The following is a 6,746-nucleotide window of genomic DNA, read 5'->3' on the forward strand; positions in this document are numbered from 1 at the left end:
ACTTCATTAGAAAAGTGCTACAGGGATCCGAGTTGAACTACCAGAAAATAGAAAAGTTTGCCTATACTCTCATTCTAACATCTCGACGACTTCGCCCGTACTTCTAGACTCACACAATTAAGGTTCGAACTAACCAGCCCATAAAAGGAATATTGTAGAAAACAGATTTAGCAGGCAGAATTTTACAATGGGCAGTCGAGTTATCCGAGTTCGACCTCCAATATGAAGCTCGGACAGCCATCAAATCACAGTATCTGGCCGACTTCATCGCAGAATTCACAAATGCCCTGGAAATCCCCACAGAATGGAATCTCTATGTGGACGGTTCTTCAAATAAAACTGGAAGCGGCGCAGGTGTGATAATAGAAAGCAACCAAGGAACCCAAGTTGAGCTCTCCCTCAAGTTCGGGTTCCCGGCCTCAAATAATCAGGCGGAATATGAAGCGTTATTAGCTGGTTTGAAGCTGGCTAAAGAGGTTGGAGCTCAAAAACTCAACATTTACAGCGATTCACAAGTAGTCACCTCACAGATAACAGGGAGCTACCAAGCCAAAGATCCCACCATGAAAAAGTATTTGGATAAAACCAAGGAACAGCTCGGACAACTCGGGGAATATAAGATCTTCCACATACCCCGCGAACAAAATGCCCGAGCTGACGCACTCTCGAAACTAGCCAGCACCAAACCAGGGGGCAACAATAGAAGCCTCATCCAGGAAATGCTACAAAACCCGTCAATCTCGGAAGAGAAAAAAGTCCTAGCCATAACAAATCAGGACCAAGGATGGATGACCCCCATAATTAACTACCTCAAAGCAGAAACACTCCCCACAGAAGAAAAGGAGGCAAAGAGGTTAAAAAGGGAGGCACAATACTACACTATCATAAACAACATTCTGTACAAAAGAGGGATCTCAATACCATTGCTAAAATGCGTGCCGACCTCCAACACAAAGGAAGTGCTAGAAGAAGTACACGGCGGCATTTGTGGCAATCATCTCGGAGCACGAGCTCTCGCCAAAAAAGTACTCTGGGCGGGATTTTATTGGCTAACTCTACAGAAAGAAGCTACAGAATTTGTAAAGACATGTCCACCATGTCAGAAACATGCCAACTTTCACATCTCCCTGCCAGAAGAGCTCATCAGCATAACTTCGCCTTGGCCGTTTGCAAAATGGGGACTTGATCTTCTCGGACCCTTCCCCCAGGGATGAGGACAAGTTCGATTCCTCATAGTAGGGGTAGACTATTTCACAAGGTGGATCGAGGCAGAGCCCCTAGCCAACGCCACTGCTCAAAGAAGCCGGAAATTCCTATATAGAAACATTGTCACAAGGTTCGGAGTTCCACACTCCATCACCACAGACAATGGCACTCAATTCACAGATGCAGGTTTCAGAAAATTAGTTGCCGACTTGAACATAAAGCACCAGTACACCTCCGTGGTACATCCGCAAGCCAATGGACAAGCTGAAGCTGCCAACAAAGTCATATTGGCCGGGTTAAAATGGAGATTACAAGACGCAAAGGGAGCTTGGGCAGAAGAGCTTCCACAAGTTCTATGGGCGTATCGAACGACGCCACACTCCACCACAAAGGAATCCCCCTTCCGGTTAGCATACGGAATAGAAGCAATGATCCCAGTAGAGATTGAGGAAGGATCGCCTAGAGTGGTTCATTACAATGAGGGAGCAAACTCCCAACTTCAGAGGGAAGAGCTCGACCTACTACCTGAAATCCAAGAAAGAGCTCGGATCAGGGAAGAAGCACTAAAATGTTGAATGGCTTCCAAATATAATCAAAGGGTAGTGCCGAGAAGTTTTGCAGAGAATGATCTCATCCTAATTCGAAATGATATTGGAACAACTCGACCAGGAGAAGGAAAGTTGGCAGCAAACTGGAAAGGACCCTACCGAGTTGTAGAAGTACTTGGGAAGGGCTACTACAGACTGTCCGAACTCGATGGACGAGAGCTTTCCAGATCATGGCACGCCTGCAACCTAAGAAGGTACTACAGCTAGAAAAAGTAAAAGATCTCACTATTGGATGCACTCTTTTTCCTTAAAAGGTTTTTTAATGAGGCACTAAGTTGAGACTCAGACACTATCCGACTTAAAGGGATGAAAAATTCCCACGTGTATATATTTGCACTTTCCTTTGAATAAAATATATTTTAGATATTCTACATGTTTTCAAGACGCATTAATCTGAAGCATTCATCGTCCGATTATAAAGCAACAGATCGGCAGAAAGTGAAAAATAATTTCACTGCACGATCACGATAAAGACAATCGTCCGATAAAGGTGAAAACGCGATTCACCTAAAAGACGATCTAAAGATAGCAACCACCTTCTACAAATCGGCAAAGATGAACACAGAATAATGTAAGAAGTTATCGAAAGTGATCCGGAAAAAGAACCTGACGAAGTCTTATGGATTGCTAAATAATAACTTAAAGACTGGCCGACGTTAAGAAGTCGGACCAAGTCAACCCAAGTTATAAGTAAACCCTGGAAAGAGGTATGGCCAACCCTATTAAAGAGGATTACTTTAACTTAGAAGGGCCCGATATGACAAAGTCAGCCCAAAATGAAAAAGTTATAAAAGTAGTCCCTGAAAGAGACCTGACAAAGGTCCAAAAAAGAGGACTACAAAAATAACTTAGAAAGAGGACGACGCAAAGAAGTCGACCTCCTACAAACAAGTTATAAAAGTAGTCCCTGAAAGAGACTTGACAAAGGTCCAAAAAAGAGGACTACAAAAATAACTTAGAAAGAGGACGACGCAAAGAAGTTGACCTCCTACAAACAAGTTATAAAAGTAATCCCTGAAAGAGATCTGACAAAGATCCAAGAAAGAGGATTACAAAAATAACTTAGAAGAGATCGACATAACAAAGTCAGTCTCCTACAATAAACAAGTTATAAAAATAATCCCTGAAAGAGATCTGACAAAGATCCAAGAAAGAGGATTACAAAATTAACTTAGAAGAGATCGACATAACAAAGTCGGTCTCCTACAACAAACAAGTTATAAAAATAATCCCTGAAAGGGATCTGACAAAGATCCAAGAAAGAGGATTACAAAATAACTGACAAAAGATCGACATGACGACGTCGGTCAACTATGAAACTACTTGGAAAAAGGACAAAGAAGTCGGTCATACGACCTCCAAGTACAAAGCAGTTCAAAGAGGCTGAGCAACAAGGCTTCAACATTCTCGAAACATATAAGGAAGCTAAGACAGGCGCAAGCAAGCATGACATAAAATAACAAAGCTTCAGGATCAGACCCAAAAGCTTAGAAGCTACTCGTTGTGTTTTTCAAAATAATGGGTTGCTAAACAAGCAACCAGAAAGAGTGTCAGCAAAATAAACCAACCACGAAATAAAGAGTTTTAAAGCCCACAAGCTGGGCCAACTACACAAATATCCAAAATAAATCAGCTAAAGATTAGAAGACTTTTTAGCAGCATCAGTCTGAGGAGAAGGAGGGCGAGCCTGGAGAGGAACAGCATCCACAGTACCATCGTCCCGGTTTAAGATCTGGCAGTCAGGATCAGAAGCGGGAGGGCCGACCTCGGCAGGAGGAATAGCAAGAGCTGACACCTTGGCAGAAGACACAGGGAGGGGATCGACATCATCATCATCCTCGTCATCAGGGACAATCTTACCATCCCTAACAATATTATCCAGGCTGAAGAGAGTAAGGTCGGCCTCGGGAGCAATAATCCAAACTTGCTCTTTCAGGTTCTCATAGGCAGTAGTTACACTGCCAACAAGATGACCCTGGAGCTTGGAGCAATCAGCTCGGGCGTTCTCCAACTCCACCTTCAGACGTATTCCCTCCCGATAGGACGTAACATAGCTGTCTTTATGCCTCAGTGCCGTGTCCTCAGCCAGCCTCACAGAAGCCGCCAGAGAAAGTGAACTCGCCTTCTCGTTCTCCAGATCCTTCTCCAACTTGGCTACCTTTACTTTAAGTTCCTCCTTCAGGCCCTTCATCCGATCAAACTCCTGTTTAGCCTCCTCCATAAAGGCTTTGGTGGCGTGGAGAGGAAGATTTTGAGTAGTCCGGTATAGGGCAGCCCCCATATACGCCATTCTAACACTACTTCAAGTTATAAAGTCCAGATGGCGAAGAAGCGACACATCGTCCATAGGAAGGGCACCGTAGGGACCGATTTGTTGATCTACAAATTCAATTGCATTAAAGTCAGGAGCATCAAGGTTGAAAGGCTTAGCTGTTTTTTGTTTTTTGTTGGGAAGAGGACCAGAACTAGAGGCAGAAGTCGGTGGTGGGTCAGCCAGACGAACCCGAGGAGTAGGGATCACCTTCCTCGGTCCAGGAGAACTCGGCACAGGTGACTTTACTTGCACTTGGGAAGATCCCTCCCTGGCCGCCTTGGCCGAGATGTTCTGAGCAGCAGTCGCCTTCTTTGCCCTTTTAAAGGCTTTCATGGAATCATTGTTTTTTGACATCTCTGCAAATACAAAATCAGCCACGGTAAAGGATTACAATCACAAGATGAGGAAGCCAAACTAAGAAACAAGTATAGAAACAAGTCAGGCAAATACCCAAAACAGCCCGGACCAGGGAGGGATCATTCAAAAACCTTTTTGCATCAAGATGGGGTGGTGCTCCCCATAAATCCTCAAGAACAATAACAAAGGCACGCTCAACATCGTCAAGTATATCCCAGGAATAGCGAGACACTCTCACATCCTTCTACCACTCTAGAGGGAAAGAAGGCTCATCATTTTCATCAAGAAAAAAGGGGCAGGCCCCCTCGACAGCACGAACTTTAAAGAAGTAATTCTTGAAATCCTTAAAGGACTCATCATACATAGCAAACACTTTATGGCCCTGGGCAGACCTGAAAGAAACCCAGGAAGCTTTCTTTTTCGAAGAGCCACCAGGCTTGGCGGAAACAAACAGATAAAGGAAGAGAGCCTGAGAAGGTGTTACACATAACTCTTGGCAAAGTAGCTGAAAAATTTTGATAAAACCCCAGGAATTCGGGTGAAGCTGGGATGGGGCAATATTACACGATCACAACAGGTCGGTCTCAAAAGTAGTAAAAGGAAAAATAATGTCCAGTTGACTGAAGAAATATTCATAGGCATAGAAGAATGGACGCTACCCCTCGATGGAAGTCGGAAAACAAACCCTCTCATCAGAATCAAGAGCAACAAGCTCATAATCCCTCTCCCAGGCACTGTTACCACAAATCCTATGACGCTTCCTCGGCTCTATGCAAAATTCAGCATCCACAACGGAAACACACATCAAGACAAGGGAGTCCAGCCAATCGGACATCCCTCGGGAACTCTGGAAGACATCTCTACAATGTTATTGCGAGAAGACATGAGGCCAACTAATCCTACAATAAGAAAAAGAGATGGGATTACTAAAAATATCTCGGACGAGGGATAAAACAACTCGATCAAAATGATACAGGCAAACAAACAGGAAAGAAAAACCCCAAGACTCAAACCAAAGTCTCGGGCCATCCTTTGGAGGCAATAACAAAGCAAGGTTTTCAGGAAAAATTTATAGCTCGCACCCCAGCACCTCTCAAGCAAGAAAAGAAGACTGCAAACAGATGGCATTTTTCATCAAAGCAAAACACAAAAAGTCATCAAAATACTTTTGCCTCACGGTCTACCAGCAAAAAAGCATGCATCCCCAAACATCAAGGCACGCCAAGTAGAAACCATCAAAGGCGCAACCATTTTCAGAATCAGATAAAAAGCAATCTTCAAACAAAGCGAGGAAAAGATGCAGATTTTCTGGGTATTGGTATCAAACAGAAACAACAGAACATGCAAAAGCCCTAAAAAGCATCAAGCAACAGGAAAGGAAAAAAGGATCATGTAGAAGATAAAGAAACTTCTAGAACACACATTTCAACAACAATTAGGCGCGACAAAAACAGAAAGATCCAAATTTTCTCTAAAGCAAAATCAAAACTTCATCACAAAGCCAAAGTAACGAAAGAAAAAGAAAATACGGATGGAACTCACCTGGAGAAGGAAGAAGCTTCAAAGGAAAAAAGGAGACGTAAAAATGAAAGCTGCCCAGAAAATCGCTAAGCGACGCCGCAACGCAAGAAAAGCAGAAATGTGGGTGAAAGACAGATAGCGAGAGAACAAAGAAAGAAATTGCAAAGAAGTTACAAAAAGAGCAAAGAAGAGAAACTGTTTCTGGGCTTTTGAAAATCAAAATAAAGAGCCAACGGAAAACGGGGCAATTAATACTAATTAATGAAAGTATTAAACCCTCACACGTTCCCAAAGCGCTGATATTCAAGCGCGCGCTTTTAGAGGAAAACGTTCTACATTCAAAAGCTGCTACAAAGGAATCGACGAAATGCTTGAGTTCGGCTTCATTAGAGAAGGACCGAAGTCAATGACTCGCCCCCAAAACAAAGAAGACCGAGCTCAAGCAGGGGCACTGTTCATACCCTGGGTCGAGCTGTCCAAACCGGGATGTTCAGTAGCAAAGCGACCGACCTCTTTAGGTCAAGCGGACCGACTTCTTCACGAAGAACTCGGCCAAATCGACAGGAAAGCCCAAAGAAGGGTCTAACTCGAGGAATACGACCCAGATCCAGAGGCAGCCCACGCCTATAGAGATAAGGGCGGTTCCATGGAAGATAAGCTGACCTCACCCAAAGATAAGATAAGATAACTAACTTATCTTATCTAAAAAGGTCACTCCTCATCATTATAAATACATTGGA

This window comes from Arachis hypogaea, chromosome 11 (genome assembly GCF_003086295.3).
Source record: "Arachis hypogaea cultivar Tifrunner chromosome 11, arahy.Tifrunner.gnm2.J5K5, whole genome shotgun sequence".
NCBI classification, from domain to species: domain Eukaryota; kingdom Viridiplantae; phylum Streptophyta; class Magnoliopsida; order Fabales; family Fabaceae; genus Arachis; species Arachis hypogaea.